This window comes from Cervus elaphus, chromosome 20 (assembly GCF_910594005.1).
Source record: "Cervus elaphus chromosome 20, mCerEla1.1, whole genome shotgun sequence".
Taxonomy (NCBI): domain Eukaryota; kingdom Metazoa; phylum Chordata; class Mammalia; order Artiodactyla; family Cervidae; genus Cervus; species Cervus elaphus.
This window is the reverse complement of record NC_057834.1, coordinates 35,975,170-35,989,022: the sequence shown is the minus strand read 5'-3', so window position 1 is coordinate 35,989,022 and position 13,853 is coordinate 35,975,170. Positions and strand designations below refer to the sequence as shown.

The 13,853-nt window shown below is 45.7% G+C and overlaps 1 long non-coding RNA gene across 3 annotated transcripts in view; it reads right to left on the bottom strand.

Moving 5' to 3' along the window:
• Positions 1–9,128, bottom strand: part of LOC122676714 — a 99,831-nt gene extending 90,703 nt beyond the window's left edge. For all 3 annotated transcript variants that reach the window (XR_006335633.1, XR_006335635.1, XR_006335634.1), the window contains exon 1: positions 8,912–9,128. This is a non-coding gene — a long non-coding RNA (uncharacterized LOC122676714). The remainder of the gene's footprint in view (positions 1–8,911) is intronic.
• Positions 9,129–13,853: the final 4,725 nt, after the last annotated feature.

Genomic DNA, 13,853 nt, shown 5'->3' with positions numbered 1-13,853 from the left:
AGAGTAGATATCCTTGTCTTGTTTTTGACCTTAGGGGGAAATCATCCAGTCTTTCATCATTAAGTATGATGTTAGATGTAGATTTTACATTGATGTGCTTCATCAGTTCGAGGAATTTCTATCTATTCTTTGTTTTTTGGCTGTATTTACTATAAAAAGCTATTGGATTTTGTAAAATACTTTTCCTGAATTTATCGAAATAACTACTCTAGAGTCCAGTGATTTTTGTACTTCAGACTGATACTAGTTTCAGTCTGTTGTATTCATGTGTTCTATGGTATTATGATTTATAAGAAGAAGTACATATTTAATCTTCATCCCCATTCCAGGCACAAAGCTCCTAAAACGCTTGGAATTTCCAAAGTTTGGAGAGCTTAGAAGGTGTCTTATGTTGACGGGATGACTTTTAGAAAGAACCTAAGTATGGGACTGGCTTCCAGGGGAACAAACTATGTGATTACAGCATTGAGACTTTTTCAGTCACACTTCCCAGCATTAGGGGCTGGAGGTTGAATCAGTTGCCTACTACCAATTATTTAACCAATTATGACTACGTGATGAAGCTTCCAGTAAAAACAAAATGAAATAAAACGTGTTCAGAGAGTTTCTGGGTTGATGAACACAGAAATCAGGGTAAGTAGCATGCCCAGCAAGATCATGGAAACTCCATGCATCTTTCCCACGTACTTTGTCCTATGCATCTCTTCCATCTGGCTGATCCTGAATTATGGCTTTTTGTAGTGAACTGGTAACCTACTAAGTAAAATGTTCCTCTGCATTTTGTGAGATACTCTAGCAAATTAATTGAACCTAAGGAGGGGATCATGGGATCTTTTGATTTAAGCCAGTTGGTCAGAATCACAGTGACAACCTGAACTTGCAATTGGAGAGTCTGCACCCACAGTCAATGTCCCATGAGGTCCTGAGCTCTATCCATGGGACAGAGGGCTTACAAATGTCCCACATCCCCCAAGACACTGGTGCTAGGCTGCTTGCAACCCCAGAAAACGCTTATAAATTTCTGGCACTTAATGCAGGCTCTTACTTTCTATCCCCTTACTGTCAAGCCCGCTTTCACCCCTTGCCTTGTAAGAAGTGGGAAAGACCTAAGATCTGAGTCCTTCCTCTGGAGCACAGCTCCCATCTGTGTGTCGAGCAAATTGTTGAGGTCTGGCCACTCCTTTCCAAGTGATGATTAGAGAGACAGGGTCCCTTCCTCTTTTGTTCTTGGCCAACTTCTCTAAGTTTCCACGATAAAGCCTGCCCCCTTTCCTATAGGAATTTTCAAGGACTTTCTCCCTGAAACCTGATATACAATAGTGGCAATCACAAAAGAACCACTTTGCAAAAGGGCACAAGACCCTGGAAACTGAGCAGTGGGTTCACAACAGTGATTTTCTTAAAGGACAGAAAACCAAAGGCACCAGGGCTATTTCTTCAGGTTCCACTCTGCCCACCACTGCCCCTCTCCAGCAGGCAGCTTCCCTGCTTCCCCACCATCCCTATGCTTCAACCCTGAACATTCATCTGTTTCCATTTTCCAGATTTTTTTCTCTTGCCTCCACTTCTTTAAAAAAGATTTCCAAAAAGACTGAGTATTTTCTTCCTTTTTCCTCTGCAATACAGATTAAACCATTACTACGTAATGATTTAATTAGATCATGTAAATTTAATTACTACATTAAATCACTACAACTATTGCTGAAATGAAGGATATAGTGAAGAATGAGGAGTAGGAGACAGAGGGGTCAGTTCTGCCTGGGTTGGCTTTGTCCTGTTCATAGAACATCCTAAGGAATTCTCGGAGGATGGGAGCTGTGTGAACAGCAGAAGATAAAACGCTGAGACTGCTCTGTCACTGGTGGCCAGGGCGACAGAACTCAGTTTCTAGATGCTGGTAAGAATTAGTGGGGAAAAAAAAAGAATTAGCGGTAGCAGGAGAGGAAGCAGATCAGTACTGAGGGTGGGAGCAGACAGAATCCTGTTTTGATCTGCAGTTAGACCCAAGTCATAGCAGGAAGGTGAGAATAAAACTGTATTAAGTCCACACCACATACAGGGCATTGTGCTAGGAGCTTATACACATTCTTCCATGCAATCCTATAACATGGAAGAATGTTATAGTTTGGTAATGTAATGTTTGGTTCTGTTCATAACTACCTGGTTTGCACGGATACATTCACCTGGCTTCAAGGGACGTGAGAAAAAGGCTCTTTTAATGTTGGGTGAAGCCAGAGAGGAGAGAACACAAACTCTGTGCATTCATTTTTGTGAACCCTCCAAACAGAGGAAGTAATTCACCATGTTCACAGATGCCTACTGAAGTAGGCAAACTCTGGAGTAAAGCAAGGAAGTGCTTATCTCTAGGGATGGGAACCTTGTGATTTGTAGGGGACACAGGGATTCCTGGGGTGCAGGAGTGTTCTATCTAGTGACCTGTGGTGCTTATGTGGATGTTTCTTTATAATTCATTAAGCTATACATTAATTGTTATGTTCTTCCAGCATTGTTTTTCACAACTAAAAAGGTCTTTAACAAAGAATACTGTGAACAGCTTTGGAGCATAAAATGTTTCCAATGTTTGGGTTTTTCCCTTAGGATTTATTCCCAGATACAGGCAATAGAGCAGATGGCATGAACATTTTATAGTTCCTGATACACATTACATTTGCATTTCTACCACTACAAGTAAGTTTAAACATGTGCCCAAATGACCATTAAGTGCTTGTATTTTTCCTTTCTGAACTATTTATACATAGCTTTGAAAATTATTCACTAGAGAAGTCCATTCATGTTTAGGATGCTGACTGCTGGCAGTTTGAAGGCAGAGAGGTGTCCATGGAGATGAAGCTACTAAAGATACCAAGAGGGGAGGGTGTAACTGGAGGGAGCAGCTGGTGTCCTGTCCCCAGGCTGCAGATGCAGAGCTGTCAGAATCCTTTCTGTTTGGCTCCACCTGTGGGAGGAATCTTGTTCATGCTTCAGAAGCAGGAGACCAGGCCTCTAACTTGTTCCTGACCTGCCTGGACACTGCCTGGATTCTGTGCCTGCCTGCAAGCACAGCAAGTCAGGAGGCACTTTAGATAAGAAAGGGAGTGGTCTTGGACTTCTTTAGACCCTGGAGGTCTGAACAACCCTGCCGGAGTCTAACAAAATCCTATGGTTCACAATGTGAAGCAAACAGCATTGTAAAAAGATTAAGGTAAAACCAGAGCTATATTTTTTGCTCTCAAACTGATAATGGTATCAGTTTGCAGCCTGGGACTATAAGCTGAGCAAACTCATAAACTGCAATTTGTAGTGTTGTCCATTGGATGGATGCATCACCTGGGACCTTTTCCCAACTGGGACTCCAGACTGTGGTTAACAAGGGACTTCCCAGAGCTAAGTCTGCATGTTGGTTGGCCCAATTTTGTGATGCATGTGCTGTTACTTTTTTCTATTGTTTCTATTTCTCTTCTTTCATTGACTGTATATTGAAATTAAGTCCATTAATCCTCTATTATATATTGAAATTGTTTATTGTGTGTGACAAGCAGTTTGTTTTGTTAATGAATACTTCAAACCTAAAACAAAAGTAAAACTTTTGGTAAAGCACCAGTGAAGCAGCATGGGACAAGACTTGGGATGCAGAGTGAGCATACTTCCTATCTGCCTGAGAGGAGCAGGTCCAGAGGGGCCCAGACAAAACAAAACAAGGCAACTGAGACACAGGGCTGGATGGAACACACACAGTGGTGTAGGGTGGACAACACACACAGGCAGAATGTGGAGAGGAGCACTTGAGCTGGGCCAAAGATACTTTGTATTGTCAAATTCAGACTTAAATTGAAGAAAGTAAGGAAAACCACTAGACCATTCAGGTATGGCCTAAATCAAATCCCTAATGATTTACAGCAGAAGTGAGAAATAGATTTAAGGGACTAGATCTGATAGACAGAGTACCTGATGAACTATGGACAGAGGTTCCTGACATTGTATAGGAGACAGGGAGCAAGACCATCCCCAAGAAAAAGAAATGCAAAAAGCAAAATGGCTGTCTGAGGAGGCCTTACAAATAGTTGTGAAAAGAAGAGAATCCAAAAGCAAAGGAGAAAAGGAAAGATATACCCATCTAAATGCAGAGTTCCAAAGAAGAGCAAGGAGAGATAAGAAAGCCTTCCTCAGTGATCAGTGCAAAGAAATAGAGGAAAACAATAGAATGGGAAAGACTAGAGATCTCTTCAAGAAAATTAGAGATACCAAGGGAACATTTCATGCAAAGATAGGCTCAATAAAGGGCAGAAATGGTATGGACCTAACAGAAGCAGAAGATATTAAGAAGAGGTAGCAAGAATACACAGAAGAACTATACAAAAAAGATCTTCACGACCCAGATAATAATGATGGTGTGATCACTCATTTAGAGCCAGAAATCCTGGAATGTGAAGTCAAGTGGGCCTTAGGAAGCATCACTATGAACAAAAGCTAGTGGATGTGATGGAACTCCAGTTGAGCTATTTCAAATCCTGAAAGATGATGCTATGAAAGTGCTGCACTCAATATGCCAGAAAATTTGGAAAACTCAGCAGTGGCCACAGGACTGGAAAAGGTCAGTTTTCATTCCAATCCCTAAGAAAGGCAATCCCAAAGAATGCTCGAACTACCGCACAATTGCACTCATCTCACATGCTAGTAAAGTAATGCTCAAAATTCTCCAAGCCAGGCTTCAGCAATACGTGAACCATGAACTTCCAAATGTTTAAGCTGGATTTAGAAAAGGCAGAGGAACCAGAGATCAAATTGCCAACATCTGCTGGATCATCAAAAAAGCATGAGAGATCCAGAAAAACATCTATTTCTGCTTTATTGACTATGCCAAAGCCTTTGACTGTGTGGATCACAATAAACTGTGGAAAATTCTGAAAGAGATGGGAATACCAGACCACCTGACCTGCCTCTTGAGAAATCTGTATGCAGGTCAGGAAGCAACAGTTAGAACTGGACATGGACCAACAGACTGGTTCCAAATAGGAAAAGGAGTACGTCAAGGCTGCATATTGTCACCGTGCTTATTTAACTTGTATGCAGAGTACATCATGAGAAATGCCAGGCTGGATGAAGCACAAGCTGGAATCAAGACTGCTAGGAGAAACATCAAAAACCTCAGAAATGCAGATGACACCACCCTTATGGCAGAAAGTGAAGAAGAACTAAAGAGCTTCTTGATGAAAGTGAAAGAGGAGAGTGAAAAAGTTGGCTTAAAGCTCAACATTCAGAAAACAAAGATCATGACATCCAGTCCCATCACTTCATGCCAAATAGATGGAGAAACAGTAGAAACAGTGAGAAATTTTATTTATTTATTTTTTTTTTTTGGTCTCCAAAATCACTGCAGATGGTGATTGCAGCCATGAAATTAAAAGATGCTTACTCCTAGGAAGAAAAGTTATGACCAACCTAGATAGCATATTAAAAACCAGAGACATTACTTTGCCAACAAAGATCCATCTAGTCAAGGCTATGGTTTTTCCAGTAGTCATGTATGGATATGAGAGTTGGACTATAAAGAAAGCTGAGGGCTGAAGAATTGATGCTTTTGAACTGTGGTATTGGAGAAGACTCTTAAGAGTCCCTTGGACTGCAAGGAGATCCAGCCAGTCCATCCTAAAGGAAATCAGTCCTGAATGTTCATTGGAAGGACTGATGTTGAAGCTGAAATTCCAATACTTTGGCCGCCTGATGTGAAGAGCTGATTCATTTGAAAAGACCCTGATGCTGGAAAAGGTTGAAGGCAGGAGGAGAAGGGGATGACAGAGGATGAGATGGTTGGATGGCATTACCGACTCAATAGACATGAGTTTGATGGACAGGAAGGCCTAGTGTGTTGCAGTCCATGGGTTCACAAAGAGTAGGACATGACTGAGAGACTGAACTGAACTGAATTGAGAGATACTGGCTCCTTGGAAGAAAAGATATGACAAACCTAGACTGTGTATTAAAAAGCAGAGACATCACTTTGCAAACAAAGGTCTGTATAGAGGAAGCTATGGTTTTTCCAGTAGTCATGTATGGATGTGAGAGTTGGATCATTAAGGAGGCTGATTGCTGAGGAACTGTGGTGGTGAAGAAGATTCTTGAGAGTTCCTTGGACAGCAAAGAAATCAAACTAGTCAATCCTAAGGAAATCAACTCTGAATAATGGTTGGAAGGACTGATGCTGAAGCTGAAGCTCCAATACTTTGGCCACCTGATGAGAAGAGCCGACTCACTAGAAAAGACCTTTATGCTGGGAAAGATGGAGGGCAGGAGGAAAAGGGTGCAACAGAGGAGATGGTTTGATGGCATCACTGATTCAGCAGACATGAGTTTGAGTAAACTCTGGAAGATAGTGAAGGACAGGTAAGCCTGGTGTGTTACAGTCCGTGGGGTCGCAAAGAGTTGGCCACGACTGAGTGACTGATCCACCGCAGCAACAAGAAGTTCAGACATGGGGAGCTGCGCGGGAGGAGAAGCTTAAAGAGCTGTGAGCAAATAGGGAACTGCATGGAATGGGTGAAATGTCGGGCATGTTTGAGATTAGACTTGGATGTCATGCTCAGAGTTAAACTTTACCTTGTAAGTTGGCATTTTCCAAAGCATGTTATAACTTGACTCAGACAATAATTTAGTAAAGCTCAGGAAGGCTTTTGCTTGAAAAAAGAAGAAGGAACATGGAAACCCATGGTTATGTACCTTGTGACATAACAGATTAAAGAATTTAAACTGATGTTCCCACAGGGATTGTTCCCACAAGGATTATTACCACAGGGATTGTGAATATCTCAGAAGGGACCAGTCTGTACATTTCCCAATTTTTTTGTGAATTTGTGTCCCATCTCTTTTCTTGGGAAGTATTTCTCAGAACGGATGGTCTGGAGCACACTGATGAAGCACACTGGGAATTGCTGATGTAGGTAAACTGAACGCCAGCTTGTGGTACAGTGTGTGCAGGAGAACAAGCTATTTTCTGTTCTTCCCATGAGCCCTCACCTTCCTCTCCACTTCCCACCTACGGTAGCTCATCAGAAATGTGATCCTTTCAATGAAACCCCATTTTATTGTCAGTAGCACAACCACTTCTCTGCATGAAACGTGAGCTGTTTGAGGTAGATCTGTCTGCCCCTACCAAAGACCCCCTTCCATGGTACACTGGTTCCTTCTACTTATATTAATGAGCCCCTGTGTGCTGGGCGCTGGCCCAGCGCGCCGCTTCTCCCCTCATCCCTGGAAACTCCCCGGTCTCGGCCCTCAGGACTGCCCCGCCTGACTCCGACCCCAGCGCCCGCCCCGCGGTGGTTCCTTCCCCCCAGGCTTGCCCGCTTGGTCTCCTCCTTCCCTCTCTCCGCCTTCCCCTCCCGCTCCTACCTCTGCCCGAGCTGCGGGCTGAGCCCGCCCGGCCTGAGGAAGAGCTCTGGAAAGGGCACGCCGCCCCCGCCGCCCGGGTCTGAGGGGCGGAGGAGCTGGGGACGCGGAGGGGTGGGCGGGGGGAGTGTGCACAGTCGCCCGTGTCGTCCACCCTGCTCCCCCGGGGCTGGCTCTTGCTCTTTCCCTGTTGTGTTTGCTGCTGAGGGGTCCCTGGGGGCTCGTTTGGAGCCAGGGAACAGGGCAACCTGGGAGCAAGAGCTGAAGAGAGATTCCCAGAGGAGAGGGGGCCTCTGCCCGCCAGAGCCCCTGGGAAAGGAGGCCGCTCTCCCCCTAACCTCACTCGCAGGGTTTATCCCATTCCATCAGCCACAGCCCCGGGAGGGAGACTGAGGCACCAGAGAAAGGCTTCCAGGCACCTCCTTTCCTGCCTCTGGTTCCTGGATGTGTCAGGACCAGGACAAGCGGGGGGGCGGACTCTGCGCGCGCGCCGCTCTGCTCCGGGCCACCAGGAGCCCACGGGGCTGGGGCGGCGGGGCTGCGGCCCCTTATCAGGGCTCTGTGCCCAGGCCGCACCCGCCTGGCACACACAGCCAGCCCGGAGAGGAGAGACGTCCAGGGAGCCCCCTCCCCACTGCTCCGCAGCCTGGGGCACCGAAGCCAGCGTGGGCTGATGCGGGGCTCCCCCCACCGCCCTCCAGTGCCTCCGTCCGGTCCCCACCCTGACCTGGGGCTGCTCTCTGGGCCTCTTAGGCCTGAACCCCGAACCTGAAGAGGAGAGATCAGCGGGAGTCCCCAGGCACCTCCCCTGAACTTTGGTCTGGCTGAGTAGCTGGCCAGAGGCCAAGAGCAAAGTTCCCTCTCCAAGGGCAGACTTCCCGCTGGCCAGGGGCCGGGGAAATTCCAGGAGCCGAGCTTCCCCTGCCCCACAGGGGCTCCCAGCGGCCAGGCCACGGCAGGGAGCTGCTGGGCCTTCCCACAGCAGAGGGAGTGCCAGGCAGGCGGAGAGCTGAGGGCACTCAGGGGGGCAGGGCTGGGTGAAAGAGGAGAGAGGAGCTGGGGAGACCGGGGAGCAGGGCCAGAAGCCCCGGAAGGAGGGAGAGGGGACACCCTTCACTTCTGGGTATCTGGCTCTATCACTGTCATCCTGCTCAGGAGAGAGGGTGAGGGCTGGGGGCAGCCAGGAGACACGGAGAGGTGGGTGCCTGGTTTGCCTGTCAGGCCTAGGAGGAGGGGATCTGATCGTGTTGTCTGAGGGCTGGGAAAGAGCTGGCAAGACCCAGCCACTGTCCCCCATGGGCTGGAAAGTGGTGGTCCGCCGGCCCCCACCCCTACCCCCACCACACAGGGTCTGCTGGGGTGAGGAGAACAGGAGAGGGAGGAAGGACAGTGTGAGCGTGAGGGTGTCCACGTGGCAGGAGGCGAAGTCCCACCCCAACCTCCCATCCCCCACCTAGGCACCCCCACCCCCGCCCCCCAGCCCTCCCGTCCGCGTCCCCCACCCCCCCCGCCCCGCCCCCACCCTCACCTTCGCACACACACAGGAGAGAAGGCAGCACACAGGGGCTGGTGCTGGGCATTTCAGCGGTTATTCTCGTCCTGTTTCCCCAGAGATCGTGCCCCCTCACCACAGCTGTGGTGGGTTCCTCCTCCAGCTCATCCCTGCGTTCCAGGACTCCTCATCCCCACCACAATGGCCAGAAACCCTTTTCTGGGCTCTGAAAGGTGGCTGCGTAACACTGGTTTCCTGGGTGTGCCTCGTGTCGCCCATTAGCAACGAGTCCAGGGCAAGGACCTTGACATCAGGTCACAAGCCAATCCATGTGGAGAGCGGGTGGGAAGCCACGTGTGGATTTTTACAGCTCCAAATCCTAATTAAAGGGTCCCTGTCTCTCCATCACTACTTGCCCAAACCTAACCTTATATCTCTCCTTTCCCCACTTTCTTCTCAAATCCAAGCCATCAGCCTCTCCCAACCTCGGGTCTTGGCCAACTGGTCCACCCTTTTCCCACTCACTGAGGCTGGAAATCTGGAGTCATCTTCATTCCTTCCTCTAACAACCCAGATGCAGGCTCACATCCAGCCCTGCCTTTTTCAGGGCTCCAACCCAGGTCACAAAAGATGAGTAAGGCAGCAGCCTTGCCCTCAAGGGCGTCACCGCGGTGTTAGTCGCACTGTAGTAAGTTCTATACTGGAAGCCCTGAGAGCTTTGGAGTCGGAGAGCTGCATTTCCACTGGGGACATGAGGAAGGCAGCCTGGAATGTTTCTGTGCCTCCTTCATGGAAAGGACGAAGTTCTGCTCACCAGTGACTGGCTGGGGGACTTGGACAAGTTACTTCACCTCTGAGCCTTTGTTTCCACAACAACAGTATGGGGATGATAAACTCTTGCAGGATTTGGGAGGATTAGCTGTAATGACAGCTAACATTTACTAACCCTTTTTAGGTACCAAGCCCTCTCCTAAGAGTTCTATAGGGACTTTTCCCTTCTGTGTTGGCAGCTGCCTAACCTGGGGTCTGAATGCTTCGAACTCTTCAGAGCCTCAGACCAAGACTCTGGGGCTGGGCTGATAGAGAAACTGTGAAAGAGTTGTTAACCAAAACTTTAGAAATGGAGATCTGATTGACATAAAAAGGTATTTATTGGGGACTTGTTAGGACTGCAGCCTAGGAAACACAGATTCAAGAAGTGCTTGAAACTGTTGTGCCTTTAACCTCTAGCCCAGAAAGGAGGACTTGGAGGAGTAAAGGGCCAGGAATGGATGAGGGAGAGAAAGAGGTGGAAAGATAGGGAACATAAGAAGAGGAAGTAGCAAGTGAAGCAGAAAAAGAAAATGGGTATTATAGCTACATACCTGCACACACCCTTATGCTCACAGCAGCACTGTCCACAAAAGCCAAAACACGGAAACAACCTAAATGTCTGTCAACAGATGAGTGGATAAAAAGATCTGGTATATATATACTACTTAGCATAATAAAGGATGAAATAATGCTACTTACAGCAACATGGATGGACCTAGAGATTATCATTCTAAATGAAGTAAGTCAGAAAGATAAAGATAAATAGTATATGATATCCCTTACATATGGAATCTAAAATATGACACAAATAAACTTATCTACAAAACAGAAACAAACAAACTTAGAGAACAAATTTGCAGTTGCCAAAGGGGAGGGGCTGAGGGGAGGGATGGATTGGGAGTTTGGGACCAGCAGAAGCAAACTATTATATAGAGAATGGATAAACACCAAGATCCTATCACAGGGAACTATATTCAATATCTTGTAATAAACCGTAATGCAAAAGAAAAAAGTTATTTAAAGAAATATACACACAAAAAAGAAGTACTTGAATTTATGTTCCATGAAACAACTAATGGGGGAGGTTTATGAAGTCAAAACCTTCAAGGTTATAGTTAGTTACAAGAGTTCTCAAGAATTATAATCAAAGTTGGCAAGAAGTAAGGGTGCTGGTTAAGTAAGGACTGGTTGAGGTATGAAAAGTTTGCGTGGTTACTAGGAGAGATCTTAAGACCATAAGGTTGCATCTGGCAGATATTCTGAATTTCCTGGTGGTGTCCTTGGGTCTGGTACAGTTTGAAGAAAGTTCAGGTTTTTAGTAGTGCAGAAACATGTTTGACACCAGATCCTCAAACCTAACTCCATTTTTGTGTGAATTATGATTACTTCATTGTAATTTAAGCTTGTCATCAGATTCGGGAGAAGTGCCCCTGTTATAGCCACGCTTTCCGGGAAACAAACTCACTCAGAAGACAATGCAGATAGTGGAGTGCAGTTTATTACACTGGCGGGCCCAAGGCAGAGTGTCCTCTTAGCCAAGGACCCCAACCAGCATTTGTGAAAAGCTTTTATACCCCATGTATACGTGTCTGAACCCACCACCCCAAATTCCTTGAGACTTACAAAGGAAGGGTAAATACAATCACAATAACCCCATCATTCACGTGTTATGTGTTCAAACAGTTAATAATCAATAAGCCCGTGGTTACATTCCAACCAGTTAATAACCAATAAACCTGTGGTTACATTCCGATAGATACTGTCCGAGCGAGGCAGGGGTGATTAGTGTCTGTTTTCTCTTAGGCGATGAGTAACCTGGATATGATCTTCAAGGTTCCCCTGCCCGGAGGGGGTCTTATCCTTCCATTGTCGTTCCCATAGGCACTAAGCAGAGGGTTCAGAGTCCACTGGAGAGGCGGCCGAGCACGGACAGGCCTCAGATGGAGTCCAGGCCCTATGAATTCCTTCTTCACCCCCAAGGGCACTGCCTCATGACCCCGCAGCCCCAAGCCCCAGTTATGGTTATGGATCACAACATTGGGAAACCACAGTCCTTCCAGCTAAAGGTACCGGAGATCAGAGTTCAGGGCTGTCAGCACCTGGAAGTTTAAAGGGGAAAGAATCTGGAAGCATGACAATCTAAAAGGCATGAGACCCAAGTTACAAAATAAATCATCTAAATCCCTGGGTGGCAGCTAGGCATATAAGAGGGAGACCATAGAAAAGTAGGTATATAGCAGAGAAAAATCTGTTTCTGACAGATAAAGATACAAAAAAATCAGACCTGTGAATCTTTTTTAAAAAAACTGAATTCATACCCCAATTTTGTACAGCTTGTTGGTAAAAAGCTGAAGCCAGATAGGCTTAAAGAACAGAGTCCAGATCTGGCAGAACAACTGACAAAAATGAAAGATTAATGACAAGCAAGGAAGCCATTGGTTAACAACTTCTGAAAATGAATGAATAATTTGAAAGACACTTCACTGAAGGAAAAATTGCAAAGAAGCACATGAAAGGTGGAAAAAGTGCTTACATCATTAATTATTAGAGAAATGCAAACTAAAATCACACATTACACAACCCTACCACGGCTAACACAAGAAGACCAAAAATGCCAATTGTTGGGAAGGATTTGGAGCAACCAGAATTTTTACACATTGCTGGAGGTACTGAAGATGGCACATCCACTCTGGGAATTTGGCAATTTCTTATCATTTTAAATGTACACTTATCATATAACTCACTGTTCTACTCAAATATTGACTCAACAGTGCTAAAAAAATGAAAAGCAAGGATGAGATTAGGTAACACGATATAGGTACCCAGAAAGCAAAATTTAATTCCCAGGGTTGACTTGGAGGACCTGAAAGTTGGTATCTCCTTAAATTTTGTACCTTAGGAGTCTTCCTTGCCTCACCCTAGTTCTAGTTTTGAGAAAACACGTCTACACCAAGACAGGCATCTTCTTACTGTCTTTGTTGTGTTAGTTTCCTTAGCTGCTCAGTCACATCTGACTCTTTTTGACCCCATGAACTGCAGCCTGCTAGGCTCCTCTGCCCATGGAATTTCCCAATCAGGAATACTGGAGTGGGTTGCCATTTCCTCCTCCAGGGAATCTTCCTGACCTAAGGATTGAATCTGGATCTTCTCCATTGCAGGCAGGCGCTTTGCCCTCTGAGCCACCAGGGAAGCCATAGTGTCTTTATTGATAACAGTCAAAATCTGGAAGCAACCCACGTGTCTATCAGTTGGTAACTTGATAATCACATTGTGGTACATTCATACAATGGAATACTACACAGCAACAAAAAGAAATGAACAACCAATACATGCAAAAACATGGTGGACTCCTCAATGCTTAATGCTAAATGAAAGAAGTCAGACACAAAAGACTACATACTGTAAGATTCCATTTACATAAACTCTAAGAAAGGACAAAATTAGAGTGTCGGAAAGTAGATCAGCGTGGCCTGGATCAAATGGAATCCAGAGGAAGGGGATTGATCGCAAAGGGATACAGGAAGTTTTGAAGTGGTTGAAACAGCTTTATTGATTGTGGACCTCATTGTATACATTTGAGTAAATGTGTGAATGAATACATCCTTTGAAGGCAAACAGACTTTATTGAATTCCAAAAGCATGCTTAGAAGCCCTGAGTCTCAAGAACAAATACAGACTGCACTGGAAACTGACCCAAATGCCAGACCAGTATTTATTCAGAGTCCTCTTCTTTTCACCTTCTAAGGACAGAGAGGTAGCGTCCTGGGCTCATCGGTGATGAACAAGCATCATCCATGGAGCATACAGCTGAAGGAGAACCTCGTGGTAAAGACATACACCTGTCCTTAATTAAAAATAATACATGCTTCAAAGGCGAAGTAAAGGATGCCAGTGACCAGATCTAGTAGGATGAAGCTGGGATTTGGAAGAAACAGGAGGCTTAGGGGTAAGAGGGAGTAAGGTTCACTTTTCAGGGCTGACCCAGTCTTTATTGAGATGTAATTTACATAGAGTAAAAGTCACTGATTTTAAACATACAAGATTTTCTTGTGTTTGGTAGAGAAAAGTATTAACTTTTCTGCAACTGTGTGTTAGATTCACTCAGGTTTTTACCTCTTGGGTTGGAGTGGGGACATTTGGGTCTGGTGTTTGCCTCCATATATTA